The 16,760-nt window shown below is 35.3% G+C and overlaps 1 non-coding gene across 1 annotated transcript; it reads left to right on the plus strand.

The window, feature by feature from the left end:
* Positions 1-2,695: 2,695 nt before the first annotated feature.
* On the plus strand, positions 2,696-2,802 carry LOC145573445 (small nucleolar RNA R71). Its single transcript, XR_014097472.1, has one exon. It is a non-coding gene; the product is annotated as a small nucleolar RNA R71 (small nucleolar RNA).
* Positions 2,803-16,760: the final 13,958 nt, after the last annotated feature.

Here is a 16,760-nt window from a genome sequence, read left to right on the forward strand (position 1 = left end):
CATTCTTCACACCTTTTGAAAACTTTAGCGAGGTTAGATAAAGCATTATCAAATGAAGATCCATACACACTAAAATCATCTATAAAGACTTCCATAATAGACTCTATGAATTCAGAAAAGATGCTCATCATATAACGTTGAAAAGTGGCAGGTGCATTACATAATCCAAAGGGAATCCTACGATAAGCAAAAGTACCATAGGGACATGTAAATGTTATTTTCTCCTGATCGTCAGGGTGAATTGGGATTTGAAAGAATCTCGAGTAACCATCCAAATAACAGAAAAATTTATGGTTAGCCAATCTTTCTAACATTTGATCAATAAAGGGAAGGGGAAAGTGATCCTTTCTAGTGGCGGTATTTAATCCGCGATAATCAATACACATCCGCCATCCTGTTACACTTCTAGTAGGAATTAATTCATTTTTTATCATTTTTTATTACTGTCATCCCACCCTTCTTTGGAACTACCTACACAGGGCTTACCCACTTTGAATCAGAGATAGGGTAGATAATACCTGCATCAAGTAGTTTCATGACTTCCTTTTTAACAATCTCTTGCATGTTAGGATTCAACCTTCTCTGTGGTTGAATAACTGGTATGTGCATCATGTGCATGCAAAAATCAGGGCTAATACCCTTTAGATTATCAATACTGTACCCAATTGCCCTCTTGTCTGTTCGAAGAACCTCTAAACGTTGGGAAGTTTGTGGGTCATCGAGTGCAGTACTAATGATCACAGGGTGTAGTTCCTGCTCATCCAAAAATACATATTTTAAATGTGAAGGAAGAGGTTTAAGTTCAGGTTTCTTATGATTCCTGAATTAAATTTTCCACCTTACCATTCTCATCAGGGCTAAGTTGCTCATTTGATAGAGCATGCTCAATCTCATCCACCTCTTTGCTCCATATGTCAGCGTCACCTGTATTAAGTTCACAACATAGTACTTCCTCCAAAGGATCTTGGGAGAGAACCTGAGGTAAGCTATCATGGCATATAAAATCAATTACATCAATACTATAACATTTCTCCTCTAGCATAGGTCCTTTCATAACTCTCCCTAGATTAAATGTAATATTGTCATTCCCAACAGAAGAGTTAATTTCCCATTTTTCACATCAATTATGGCCTCTGCAGTATGGAGAAAAGGTTTTCATAAAATAATAGGAATTTGTGTATCCTCAGCCATGTCTAAAACAACAAAATCAACAGGGATAAAAAATTTATCAACTTTAACAAGAACATCCTTTAAAATACCTAAGGGGTATTTAACAGAACAGTCTGCCATTTGTAGAGTAATATTAGTAACCATTAAATCACTCATATTAAGCTTTGAACACACATACGATGGCATTACACTGACACTAGTACCTAAATCACATAATGCTTTATCAATAAAAAAAACATTACCAATATGACAAGGTATAGAAAAACTACCGGGATCCTTTAATTTTGGTGGAGATTTATTTTATAGTAAAGCACTACATTCTTCAGTGAAAGCTACAATCTCAACCTCATTAAAGGCTCTCTTCCTAGTCAAAATGTCCTTCATGAATTTAGCATATGCAGGAACTTGAGTGATTAAATCTGTGAAAGAAACTGTTACCTACAGATTCTTGACGACCTCCAGAAACTTACCAAATTGCTTAACCAACTTATTCTTTAGATGTCTATTAGGGAATGGAAGTTGGATAGTAGGGCTTTGCACATTTCCACCCTTCTCCTAAGGTTTACCTTGCAAAGAAATATCAGAAGAGTTAGTTTCTATATGGGGCCCTGTAGGGTTAGTAACATTAGCACTTGGTATAAGGGAATCAGGATTAGCAATTGATGTTGTAACAGGTTCATCATCTTTGGGCATAGAAGGCCCATCATAGTGTGAACCACTCCTTAGAGTAATTGCATTAGCATGATCCGTGGGTTTTACTGGTTACGATAGTAAGACTCCTTACTGGCGAGTTTGCAGAGTAGAGGAAAGTTGCGCAATCTGATTATCCATGATTTTATTATGTCCTAAGATTGAATCAACTTGTGCATCCCTACTCTCCATGTGCTTTTGCATATTTTCTAGCATCGTTCTAATTTCTGACAAGGCAGGGTCGGTAGATGGAGGAGGAGTTTGTGGTTGGGGTTTCTGGCCAGAGTTAGGATGGTAATATTTCTATTGTGGTGGTGGTGCTTGTTATTGTGGTTGTTGTGGAGAATTTTGCACATTGGTGCTCCGGTAAGAAAGATATGGATGGTTCTGGAGGCCAGGATCATAGGTGTTGCAGTATGGGTTATTTTACCTATAGGATTGAAAGACATTAACTTGCTCCGTGGGACTCCTACAATCTTAATCCCAATGACCTACAATTCCACAATTTTCACAAAACGCAACATTAGAATTATTATTAACAGTAGAAACATTAGCTATAGAAGTAGGAATAACAGTACTAAGATTATCTAATTTCTGGCAAATAAATGTTAATTGGGCTTGCAAAAATGATACAAAATCGACACTATGTTTCCCTTTGTTAGAAAAACCTCTAGGATTCCCATATTGGGAATTGTGAATTGCCATATCTTCGATAACTTGGCTTGCATCATCTACATTAAGATTCATAAATCTCCCAATAGCTGCAGAATCTAGAATAGTTCTGGATGAATTTCCCATCCCATTGTAAAAGGCTGGGATTAATTGCCACTGTGCTAGATTATGGTGGGGACATTCTCTCTGCAGATCCTTGAATCTTTCCCATGCCTCATATAAAGTTTCATCTGCCTCTTGCGCAAAGTTTTGGATTGAACTCCTTAATAAAGTTGTCCTCTCTGCAGGGTAATATCTATTATAGAAATTCAAAGCAAGAGTCTCCCAATTAGTAATACCAAGTGCAGTTCTATTCAATGCATTATACCACAATTTAGCTTTACCACACAAAGAAAAGGGAAAAAGAATCTCCCTAATTTGGTCTTGTGTGACCCCAGCTTGCCTAATGGTGTTGCAACATTAACAGAAATCTGCAATATGAAGATTTGGATCTTCACCCTTAGCTCCGCTTAATTGCTTTCTTTCGATCATCGTGATGAAATGGGGTTTGATCTCAAATTATACTCCCTCGAGATATAGAGTAGGAGAAAGATGTGGAAAATCTGTCAGCAAGAATAATCGCTGAGCTTGAGAGGTGGATTTTCTGTCATCTCTGATTCTGGATCTGAAGCAACTTTTGAATCACTAGAATCAGATGGAGGGTCCTTAGGAATATCACCCCCAGAACCCGCCAGTATTTGCCTGTATAAATTCTTTTGTCTATGAAAAGAGCGCTCGATCTCAGGATCGAATGAGATGTAACTTGATCTGGAACATCTTGGCATAAACAAAGAACTAAACAAAAAATATGAGAATTGGCTCAAAGAACTTATGTTCTCTAAGACAAGGGGAAATAATCTAGACTACAAAAACAATTAGAAATAAAAATACAACTGTTTCCCCAGCAGCGGCGCCAAATTTTGATAAGCTAAAGTCGTATCACCTAATCAAAAGTATTACCTAAGTCCTCTAACTAAAGTAGATAGGGAAGTAGGGTCGAATCCACAGGTAAACAAGCCTTTCTATTCCTAATTAATTAAAATATTCTAAACTATCAAGTAACCAAATTGTTGTAGGGGGATTAAACTAAAGAGAATAAATAGGGAGAAATCAATAATAAAAATCCTAGGGTCACAGGTTCACCAATAATTAATATTCCAGGATAAAACATAATAATCAATAATTCACATTGCACATATAACATATAACATGATTAACAGGCTCTCGCAATTTATTAATCAACATAGATCTAACAGGCTCTCGCAATTTACTAGATCTAAGTTCCTATTGAAAATAGCCTTCAATATTAACATCTGCTCGATTCATCAATTTTCTATACTTTTACAATCAAATCACATCTGCTTGATTCATAATCAAATTATAAAGAATCAAAACAATCCAATAAGAAATTATCATGCAATATCAATAATCAATAATAATAAATTAACCCTTCATATTAATTATGGATCCCCCAAGTGAAGGAATTATCTCTTCGTCGTGTGAAATTACTAGATATATAAATCAAATTATGGAGATAATTAAGTTCGTAAATTTGGGTCGTCGTTATATCATAGCTAGAGATACTAACGATCTTTGGGCTAGTAAAATAGGCCAAAGCCCACTTGGACGGATCCTATAAGGTCACACAAAGGGCATAGATCGAGCATAAGAGGATGAGACCCATGATGGGCCTCATCCCCTATATTGGCCGGCCATATGAAGTAAGGTAAGAGGGTTTTGGGCTTCCTAACCTAGTCTAATTATAATGTGATTATAAATAGACTAGGTGCCTAGGGTTTGTATGTAACATGAATTCAGTTGATCAGTAAGATTAAACCCGAATTAGCAAACATGAGACCAAGCCCCTCAAATCTCTCTCTCTCTCTCACGGCACTCTCTCCTCCCTCGGCGCCAGTGTGGTGGTTCGTGGTGGTGGTGGTTCGTGGTGGTCGGTTAGTCCATTAAAGGTGGTTATCGCGGTTTTCCCTTTCACTCGACCAACCTAGTATTGGTGGACGGCTCGTTCAAAGCTCGTGGAATAAATAGAGGAGCAACGCTTGGGGCTTTATCTCTCCCTGATTTGCTTATCAAATAGCTTTGTGGAATTCACGCTTCAAAGGTATGATTATGTGTCGTGTGTGTTATGCATGCGATCTTGGGATTAGGTGCTTTATGAATATGATTCATGATTTTTCGCTTTATAGTACCTATAAATTCCTAGAGTGGTATCAGTTAGCCTCTTGCATGAACGCGCTTGATCATATTAATATGATTAATTTGAAGTCCATGTTAATTTTATAATCAATTAAGAGGGAGAAATTAATTTAATTATGGTTCAATTGTTATATTTAATGTGATTAAACTTTTGGAATTGACTGAATGCGCTTTAATAATGCTCAAAATAGCCATGAAGAGGACCGAATTAAGCCCTAGAGCATTCGAAAATTTCGAACCCTAACCCTAATAATTTTCGGATTTTCGAAAATTCATAGCCCTAAAATATGATTTTGTGCTTAATTTTTTGATTTAATTCGAATTGTTTTATGTTTTATAATTTTAATCGGATTGATTTATGCATAAAAATGTTTTATGTACGATCATCGATTTAATTTTAAGAGTTAGAATTAAATTGGGATTAATTTTATGATGAACACTAATTTTATAGTTGACTGTGATTTAATTTTAATTTTGTGGACTGATTTAATTTTGATAAAAGTTATTTTGATTAAATTATATAAAATAAAAAAATAATAAAAATTTATAAGGCCGGCAGCCGCGGCTGGGTGGCGCAGCCGCGGTGGCTGCCGACCTGGTGGTGGTCTAAGAGGGAGGGGAAGGGGAGGGCGGCAGTCCTGGTGGCTGGGGTAGCAGCTGTGCAAGCGTTGCACGCTGCTGCAGTGGCTGTCACTGCTACGGGGTGCTGCTGCCTTGCGGCAGTGGTTGCTGCAAAGCAGCCAGCCACCGTGGCTACCACGGTGGCCAGCAGCCGTGCAGTCTCGGTTTTCAAAAAAAAAAAATTGTTTTGAAAAATATTTCAAGATAATTACAAAATTATTTTGGGATAAAATCGGTTTTATTTTGGATAAAATCTTTTGTTTAGGATAAAATCAAATCTTGCAAAAGTTGTTAAATTTGATATTATCCATATTTAAAGTTGTTAAATTGGTAATTATCCATAATTAAAGTGGTTAATTTTGGATAAGATTGATTAGGATATTCTGAACATATTCCAAAAGGATAATAATTGATTTAAATAATATGATTATCCCATAATTAGATTAGGTTATAATTGATTTTAAAATTATTTGATTGGCTAGTAATTAGGATAGAATCTCCTAAGTTTGTTAGGATAATCATGGAAGATTAAATATGATTTATCGTTCTTGATTAAAATAAGATTTGATTCTATCTCATGCCTAAATTAAAATATATGATATTTTATAATTGGTCATGAATAGTATACGATATTATCTAATTATGATTTAAAATATAAGATATTTTAGGAAATGTGTTGCTTTAATTATGAACATTCGATGTTGTAGTTTAGATAAGCATGTTGAGTGATTTATTATATGGCACTTTTATAATATATGATATTATGTTGCTATATAGACTAGTATGGCCCATAGATTCTAAATACGATCTGCGCATCGTGATGTATTTATGTAATCTAAATACGGTCTGCGAACTGTTAAGTATTTTTGTAACTTTTATTTAAAGTAAATATATTAGTTATTTAAATAGTGTTAGTCCAAAGAAGCCCATGAAGTGAAGGCCCAAAGGAGCAAGGTGGATGGAGATCCATGATGATTCAAGTGGGAGCTTTTTATTTCTAGTTTTCTTAGGACTAAGGGGCCATATTATGTCATGTTTTATTGCATTAGTAGATTATGCATGTTAGATTTTATTTATGTTGATTGATGATGCGCTAGAGTTCACTAAATAATCACAATATAATAAATCTAGGTCCCAGTAATATTGAGATTGCTTTTCCAATTAAAAACCCAATAAACCTTTGATATTTATCATAAGTCATGCCAAAGCTAGGTGTCATTTTATATCTTGGGAGACTTAGGGTAAATCAAGTTTTACAATTTTGATTGGTTGTGCTCAACAAGGTTACCCAAAGAGTTTAGAACCTTGAAGCAAAGGGTAATAATTAAACATGTGATGATTAATTATTCAACCAAGAATTACAAGAGTTGAAATCAGTAAAGAGTTTACTCACCTTGAAAATGTAATGGTTAATGGTAGGGCCAAAGTCCGGTCAATTATTGCACGAATAAAGGGTCTTGGAATCACTTCAAATTCAATTGGGATCAATTAATATTGAATAAAGTGCTTTTAAAGTTACCTAATTAATTCATTTATGGTACTTTAATTGTTAAATTAAACATAATTTTTAGACTTTGCCTTATTTTGACATAGATGGGTAGCCGTAACAATGACAACAACATTTACAATCTTCGACCATTCCTTGAGAAGGATAGGTTGACAGGGGACAACTTTTCCAACTGGGAAAGAATGCTGAGACTTGTTCTGAAATCTGAGGGTAGAGAGGATGTCATTGACACCCCATTGCCAAGACCTTTGCCAGAAAATGCAATTCCGACAGAGATCAGGAAGCACAAGGAAACTCATGACAGAGTTGTGCCTATCACTTGCCTAATGATTGCTACTATGGATCCTGGTCTTCAAAAGCGTTTTGCGGATCAGGATGCGTACACAATCATGCAAGAACCCAAACCCTTGTTTAAGAAACAAGCAAGAGTTGAAAGGTACGAGCTTCATCGTGAAATTCTGGACTGTAAGATGGAGAAGTGTACCACAGTTCATGATCATGTTTTTAAAATGATCGGCCTTATTCAAAATATGGAGAAACTGGGGCAACCATACAATGATGAGATGGCAACAGACATTATTCTCCACTCACTTCTAGAAACTTTCAACCAATTTATCATGAACTTTAACATGTCTGATGCTACAAAGACTATGAATGAGTTGCATGCTATGTTGGTTAGTGCTGAGAAGCAAATCCCTAAGGAACCTAAGAAAGAGGTTCTCATGGTTCAAAAGGGAAAGGGGTTCAAGAAGAAGGGGCAAAAGGCTAAGGGCAAGTCAGTTGCTAAAGCTCCTGAAAAGCCTAAAGCGACTCCAAAACCCAAGGCTGCAAGTGAAAGTGAATGTTTTTACTGCAAGAAAAAGGGGCATTGGAAGCGCAATTGCCAGAAATACCTTGATTTCCTCAAGAAGAATGGAGCATCAACCTCAGGTATCTTGTTATGAATATTTTAACTTTCACTTAGGTATGTGATACCAAGTTGCAGTGTTTAACATTATTAATGTTGGACAGGAACTGCAAACAAGTGAAGCTAGCATGGGAAATGGAGCTAAAAGGTGCACTAGAAGTGTTCGAGTGACCAAGAAAGCTTCATAGTTTTATTTCTGATTAGTTTATCATGATTTTAGAACAATTTTCAGTTTTGATGAGACAATATTTCGGTTTTCTTATTGAATACTGATTTAGTTTTTACTTGGCATGGACAAGTGTTGATCCATGACTAACGTAATAAATTGTTTTCATTTATGCTAGATACGAGTTAATTTTGTTTATGACGTTGATATAAGTAGATCACGAAAGCAAAATTAGATGAATTAAAATTTACTTACTTATAACAAAGTAAGGTTAGGTAACATAAACCATTTGCACATCTAAAATAACAATTGGATGGACTCTAATTTTTATTTAATTATGAATCACTTGAGAATTAAAAGTCATGCTTAATAAGGTGAAATGACCAAGTCGCCTTTTAGTTGAAAGGGTGAAGGAGCTAATGACCTCTTGGAACTCATACATATGATGTGTGTGGACCAATAAGTTCAAAATTAGCAAAGAGATTTAACTATTTCATTGCTTTTACTAACGATTTAAGTAATTATATTGATAATTACTTAATGAAGTAAAGCTTGGAATCATTGAAAAGTTCAAGAATTCCAAAATGAAATGTAAAATCAGTTTGAGATAAACAATTTAGCACCACAATAAGATTGTTGTGATAAATGTTTAACTCAAAAAGTAAATGATCATCTAAAGAGAATTGTTGAATTAGTTCACAATCCAAGAACATTACAATTAAAGTGTATGTTAAAAAGAAGGAATCAAACTTTGCTTGCCATGTTTCGATACTATAATAGCTTTAATGATTTACAAATATCATTTTGAGGATACGTATTAGAACAACAATTGTGAATATACTAAACAAATACTCAACCAAAGCAATTAAGACGACGTCATAAAAGTTATGATTTGGAAATGTTCCAAAAGTTGTCTTTTCAAAAACAAGATTAAGGGTTATGGAATCATTGTAAAATGTTTGCAATGATGACATAATAAACCCTAAATCAAGTAAAAGGTATTATTCCTACAATCATGTAGATAACAAAATGTTTGTTGCTCGCGATAATGTCTTTATAGAAAGAAATCTCTTCCTACAAAGCCAAGTGGGAGTAAAATTAGATCTCGATGAGATTAGAGACGGGCAACAAATGGATATGGATAACACTACATTAGAGACCAAGGCATATGAAATTAGCTAATTCGATATATCATATGTCAAAGCAAGGTAATTCAACTAGCGAGGCTTCTATCGTCCCACTTGAATGAAAGGCTTCAAAGAAGTTGAAGAGAATAATTCTATTATTGCTCATACCTATCGTAGGTTACTTAGGATAAAAAAAAACAGTTTGTTGAAATTCTGAGAAAAGATGAATTCTAAAATTTTCCTAATGGAATGGTTGGAACCCATACCCTACAAGCAAGCTTTGGGTAAGTGCCAACTCAAGAAGTGGCTTAAGGCCATGAAATCCAAAATGGACTCCATGTCTGTAAAGATGTGTTAGTCCATGATAGTCTTACAAATGGGGTCAAACCTATTAGATGCGTAAGCCTATTTGGATTCTTCTAGTGATTGCTAATTTTCGATTACGAAGTTTAGTATTGGATATTAAAATCACCTTCTTGAAATGTTCTTGATGGAGGATATGATATGATACAATCTAAGAATTTTGAAATCCAGAAATCCTAGAAAGTTTTGCAAACTTCAAAAATTCATTTAATGGATTGAAGCAACATCAGGGAGTTGGAACATTCATTTCGATTAGGTAATCAAACAGTTTGATTTCCTTAAAGAACGAGAAAGATTTCTTATAGAGACAAGAAGTTTAGTGGGAGCAATTGGTCTTCTTGGTCTTGTATGTAGATGACATACAATTCATATGAAATGACATATCAATGCTTGAATAAGTCAAGCAGTGATTAAGGAGTTGTTTCTATATGAAAGACTTAGAAGATGTTAAGTACATATTGGGAATCAAGATCCACGAAGTGAATCTTGAAGAATGATTGGACAACATCGAGAAACTTATGTTGATAGGGATCTTGACAAGTTCAAGAAGCAAGACTCTAAGAGAGGATGTTTTCCCATGTTTCATGGTATTACGCTCAGTAAAACTCAGTGCCTTTCAAAAGCTAATAGAGTTGAGTTGTATGGATAGTGTACCTCATTCTTTTGCAAAAGGGTCCATTATATGTGCCATGATATGTACAGAGCAAGATGTTACATGTGACTTGTGCATGTGTAACAGGTTTCAAGTAAATTCAGAATAAGCATACTGAAAGTTGCTAAGAGCAAATCCTTGAGTACTTGAGAAGGACTAAAGGAATTTTTCTAGTTTATGGTGTTAAAAAGTGAACAAGTTGTCAAAAGGTTATACGGATGCAAGTTTTCTAAACAGGCAAGATGACTTTAGGTGTTGATCTAAATACATTTTTTGTCTGAATGGAGAAGTACAGTAAGCTTGAAAAGTTCAAAGCAGAATACTGTTGCATACTCAATGTCAGAATATATGTATTTAGCTACAGTAAGAGTAGTTAAGGAGGAAGTTTGGATCAAATTGTCCTGTGACCAAAAGGACACCTTTGCCAAAACAAAGGAGTCAGGGTCACATCACAAATCCAAACAAATGGATATGGGATATCACCTCATTTATGAGATCAATGACAAGCGGGATGTCGTGATCTGTAAAGTTTTATTATGAGTGAGAAATCACTAAACCCTTCCATAGACTGAGATATGAGAGTCATATTAAAGACTTGGATTGTAGCAAATTATATAATTCAAGTTGTGTATGTTTTGAGAAAGCATATTACATAAGGAATGCATATATTTGCAGAATTATGTTTAAAATAGAAAATTCATTTCTCTTATTTAATTATTATTTTGGAAATTAAATAAAATGTCTAAAATTATTATGAATTGATGTGCTCATTAGGTTGATGACCTGGTGAATGAAACCCCACAGGTGAACAAAATTCATATATTATTTAAGTTCCTAGTTCGAAATCATTAAAGTGGAGATAAATGATTTCAATAAATGGACTAGCATGTAAGATTGATTGGATAACGCAGTTTCATGGGCTATAGGGGCATAGTGATGCTCGATCAATCACTTGGATATGCATTAATGATGCATGATCGAACTATTGACCTACTTTGAAATTCAAGTATAGAACTTTCGGATATATTAGTGGATTCCTTTGACATGAGTGGAAAATTGATTTCATTCAATAAATTTCTTGACTGTGGTGCATTCAAAAGTCTTCCCGTAACTGGAGATTATAAAGGATGTTTCCTGGTTATTTCAAAAGTTGAGTGGGAGCCTTGTTGTCACAAGATTGGATTGAGTCTACCTATTAACTTAGGGAATGTGTCATGGCCGCTTGAAGAGGGAGAATTCAGAAAATACGTGGCCGCGTTCAAATGCATTACTCAGTAATCATTTGGTTTTGTAATTCTAACTCAGATTTCAAGAAACGATTTGTAGATTAATATGATCTCGACATGTGATGCAATCATATTATCAAATCGACACATATTGACTTAAGGAATTTGAACATTGCACACTTGTCTCAGACAAGTGGGAGATTGAAGGAATTATCTCTTCAACATGTGCAATTACTAGATATATAAATGGATCAGATCAAATTATGGAGATAATTAAGTTTGTACATTTGGGTTGTCGTTATATCATAACTAGAGGTGCTAACGATCTTTGGTCTAGTAAAATAGGCCAAAGACCACTTGGACGGATCCTATAAGGTCACACAAAGGGCCTAGATCGAGCATGAGAGAACGAGGCCCATGATGGGCCTCATCCCCTATAGTGGCCGGCCATATGAAGTAAGGTGAGAGGGTTTTGGGCTTCCTAACCTAGTCTAATTATAATGTGATTATAAATAGACTAGGTGCCTAGGGTTTGCATGTAACATGAATTCAGTTGATCAGTAAAATCAAACCCGAATTAGCAAACACGAGACCAAGCCCCTCAAATATCTCTCTCTCTCTCACGGCACTCTCTCCTCCCTCGGCGCCAGTGTGGTGGTTCGTGGTGGTGGTGGATCGTGGTGGTCGGTTAGTCCATTAAAGGTGGTGATCGCGGTTTTCCCTTTCACTCGACCAATCTAGTATTGGTGGACGGCTCGTTCGAAGCTTGTGGACTAAGTAGAGGAGCAACGCTTGGGGCTTTATTCTCTCCCTGATTTGCCTGTCAAATAGCTTTGTGGAATTCATACTTCAAAGGTATGATTATGTGTCTTGTGTGTTATGCATGCGATCATGGGATTAGGTGCTTTATGAATATGATTCATGATTTTTCACTTTATAGTACCTATAAATTCCTACATCAAGAACCCTAGAATTAAACTACTCACACATAATTAAATCTAAACTAATCAAAGCATATGAAAAGGACATGATTAAGATCAAAGCACAAATTAATAAAGCAATTAAAGTTAAAGTAAAAAAAAATAAGCAATAAAGGAGAGAATAAGGAATACCGAAAGAAGGAAAATACGAAATTGCACTAAAGGGGAAAACTTGAGTTTAGTAATAATCCACACCTAAAAATCTCTCTAAAGTTTAAATATGAAAAGAGAATAATGAAAATCGTAGCTAAAAAAGATTACAAGAAGAGTTTTAATACTAAGCTAAAAATTAGCCAAAACGAAAATCCTAAGCCGCCTAAACTTATACGCGCCCGATCGGGCAAAGGGCCGCCCAATCGGGCGTGCCTTTTTTCTTCTCCGTTGTTTTTGGGAAACTGCCCAATCGAGCCATAAGCTGCCCGATTGGGCCCGGTCTCTTTTGGCTGACTTTCTTCATTTCTCTTCTTTGTTTTCTTTGGGCTTCAACTATCAAAGGCCCAACTTCTTCTCGGACCAATTCCACGAACCAAGCCCTTAATCACCAATATGATTGATCTTGGGCTACAATCAACAGTCATGAATGTGCTACAAGCTTCGATATCTCATAGTGGCCAAAAAACCATAGAAATTATCGATAAACCCAGGAAATTCCTACAAAACAAATGCCAACTCTACAAAACACTCGAAACCACACATTATTACTAAAAGTAGCTCCGAAGAGCTCAAATATGCATATAATTGACCGTGGGACGGGGAATAAAATAGCATATAAAACACATATATCAATGAACTAATGCAGTTTGACTATGTTTGATCTAATTTTTTCACTTGTTTTATTGTACAACAGGGTCTCCTGGAAGCCTTTGAATTGCAAGTACCACTGGTTGAGAAGAGGTACTGTGTGAGGCATATTTAGGCCAACTTCAAGCTTGAATTTCACAGGATCAACCTTCAAAGAGTTGTTCTAGAGTGCTGCAAGGGCTACAAAAGTTATGAGTCACTTTCATGTTTGTATTTTGATTACACTTTGATGTTCTTGTTGAAAAGTAGTTAGGTGAATTAATTTTGGCTTTTTTTTGGTTAGTTTTGGTAGAATGAATGTTGTTAGTCACTTTCATGTTGGTATTTTGATTACACTTTGATGTTCTTGTTATAAAGTGGTTAGGTTAATTAATTATGCCCTACTTTTTTTGTTTGTTTTGGTAGATTGACTTTGAAGTAGCAATGGAATCAATTAGGATTCTGTCTGAAGATGCATATGTATACTTAGATAATATTCCTGCTAAGCAGCATTGGTCTAGACATGCATTTCCCACTGACTGCAAATTAAATGTGCTGCTGAACAATGTTTGTGAGACATTCAATGCTATCATAAGAGATGCAAGGGACAAGCCAATACTTACTTAGATGGATTGGTTAAGAAGGTATATGATGAAGAGACACAATGACAAATGGGAGGCTGTACAGAAAATGGATGGGAAACTAATTCCCTATGTAACTAAGATTTTTTAGAGGATTGAGAGGGTTGTAAGGCACTGTAAAGTGCAAGTCTCAAGAGGAGACTCACATGAGTGTGAGCTGAATGGTGATACAGTGCTAGTTGACTTAGGTAAGAGGACTTGCACATGTTACCATTGGCAATTAAATGGGATTCCATGTGTACATGGCTTTGCATGCATATTGGACAAGAGAGTTGACCTAGAAGACTATGTAGATGTGTATTACACTAGCCAGGCTAATATGTATGCATATGAGGAACCTGTGAAGCCTATGCCAGGGCCTAAACATTGAGAGAAGCATCAATTCAGAAAGCCACCGCCTCTAGCAATAAGAGTCATGCATGGTCGGCCAAAGTCCTAAAAAAGGAAGCTGGAGAGAGGTGAGGGAGCACCTGAGTCCAGTAACAGACCTGATAAGAACCAGAAAAACCAGAAGAAGTGTAAGAATTGTAGACAGCCTGGTCATTATGCCAAGACTTGTGGCAATGCACCAGTGCAAACACCTATAGCCCCACCAGGCAAGCCTATTTTGCAAGATGATTGGAATAAGGAACAAAGAAGGAGAAAGGAGCAAAGGGCTGTTAGTAAGGTGTGTACATCAAGCATAGGATGTTAAATTGCATTGTATTTTATTAGTATAAGTTACTTGCATAGATTATTAGATTGCAGTGGGTTTTTTTTCTTTTTTTTTTAGGTGTAACACAGACTGGTGGAACTCCTGGTCCAAACAGCATTGCAACCAAGAATCCCAAGCATCCTGTACGCAAGACCCTCTCAAGACCCTACAACCTGCACCCAGGCATCAATAACAACAGCAGTACCACAACAGTCAACAAACAAGCAAGGGAAGGGGAAGAAAAAGAAGACTTAGGATGCAGTATTTTTTTAAGTACCAAGACTTTTATCACTATGTGTAATGTAATATGTAACTAAGGAACTATTGTAGGTTAACTTTGATGTGCCATGTTTGTAACCAGTACTTAACCTTGGTCTTTTGCATGCACTGCTGTGCTTATAATGCTATGATAAACTATGCTCTTCTGCATAGACTTTGCTGTTGAAATTGCTATGATAAATGACCACTATTTTATTGCTAAAAAACAGCATTGCAGCTTTCATTCATTAAAATTCAGAATATTATATTCATAAGTTGTACATACCAATTCATAACCACTAAAACACTTGACTACCCTAATCTCATTTGCATACAACTAAAACAACAACAATTAGAAAAACAAAACACATGACACTTGCTACTACACTTGTGCATCCATAAGATAGATATGTAGCCCTTCCTTGTTGTATTTCCTTCTGTTAGAACTTAGAGCTTTGCACTTCACTAGGAGGTTGTCATTCTCTGTTAGCAAACACCTTCTTTGGCCTTTTAAATCTTCAAGTTCTGACTACAGTGTGTTGATCTCTCCCTTCATCAAGTTTTTGTCCAAAATAAGTTGATTGATTACATTCCTTTGCCACTCAGTACCTTCTTCCTCATCCACCCACTCAAAACACTTACATCCCCTAGTTTGTGTCTTAGGATCATAAAATTTTCAAGCTTTGAACTTCCTACCAGGTTTCTCTCTAGTCCATGATGTCAGCTTACCCATAGGAATCCCACAGTCACACCTCCTTTGCTTTGAGGGAGAAAACCAAATCAATGACATTATACCCTGCAATTACACCAAATTTATCAATAATTACATTCATACATAGGTTATTATCCCGAAATAAGCATCAATTTTAACCATTCATCTCCTAATTAAAAACCCCTAATTTCAACAAACATGAACCCTAATTCGTTTGACTGTAATTAACAACCAATTAAACCAATTCCAAATCAAATTTAGATTCAGTATCATTTACAAACACTAATAAATACAATTAACAAGCACAAATTTAAAGATAAAGTGCAATTCAAACTTCCCCTAGGTTTCGCATAAACAAAATAATTGGCAAAATTAAAGCTGCTCACCTTCAATTTCAAACGAAATCTCGACCTTCTGACCAACAACCCTTCCCAATTTATTGTTTGTGTGAAAAATTTGCTTCAAAATTCGATTTTTAATCGATTGATTAATTTCTGTGAATAAATGGAAAGTTGGAGTAATTAGGTCCAAAAAAATCATTTAAATAGAAGGGGAATGGCAAAAAAGCCGTTGCAGTGGGGCCCCCTAGCGTCAACAGTAACAGAAGTTAGGTACTAGTAGCAATTTTTAACAAAATGGCATTTGTATGGTAGTAAAATAAAATAAAATTTTTCCCATGTAGCAAAAGTGAAAATTTTCTTATTTTCATTTATATATATGTTTTTTTGAAATAAGTACATGTTATTTTATACTTGCATTTTTTTTTTATATTGAACATTGATTATTTCATATTGTACTCCAATTCTATAAAATTCATGTTATTTTGATATGAACTTCTTATTAATTCAATTTACAAATGTGTTATTTTTAAATAGGTATATGTTATTTCATTCTTGCATGCTTTTTTTTATACATATTGTTGAAGTAAATAATTAAATAACATACTATTTTAGCAAAATTACACAAGATTTAAACAAAATAACATAAGGTTTAGGCAAAAGAATTCAAACATAATTGGTATGGAGCACATGATCAAGGAGTATATAATACTAATTGGGATTAATCTATCTATCTATATATCTATAATATAAGTTGAGCTGGCAAAAAATTGTATTGTGTTCATGTTTTGTCTTGTGTCAATTTCATGTTGTTCACATACAAAATCTATCAAAAATCATGTAAAATGTATGATAATTGCATAATTTGACTACTTTAGCAAAATGGGTCATGTCGTGTCGATTTTGTGTTTTCTCTCAGTACGTAACATCGTACGTGTTCAAGTCATGCCGATTTTGGTTGTGTTGAAAGTGCAACTGGTACTCAAAAAGGGGGTTGAATTGA

Source organism: Chenopodium album, chromosome 12 (assembly GCF_948465745.1).
Source record: "Chenopodium album chromosome 12, dcCheAlbu1.1, whole genome shotgun sequence".
Taxonomy (NCBI): Eukaryota; Viridiplantae; Streptophyta; class Magnoliopsida; order Caryophyllales; family Amaranthaceae; genus Chenopodium; species Chenopodium album.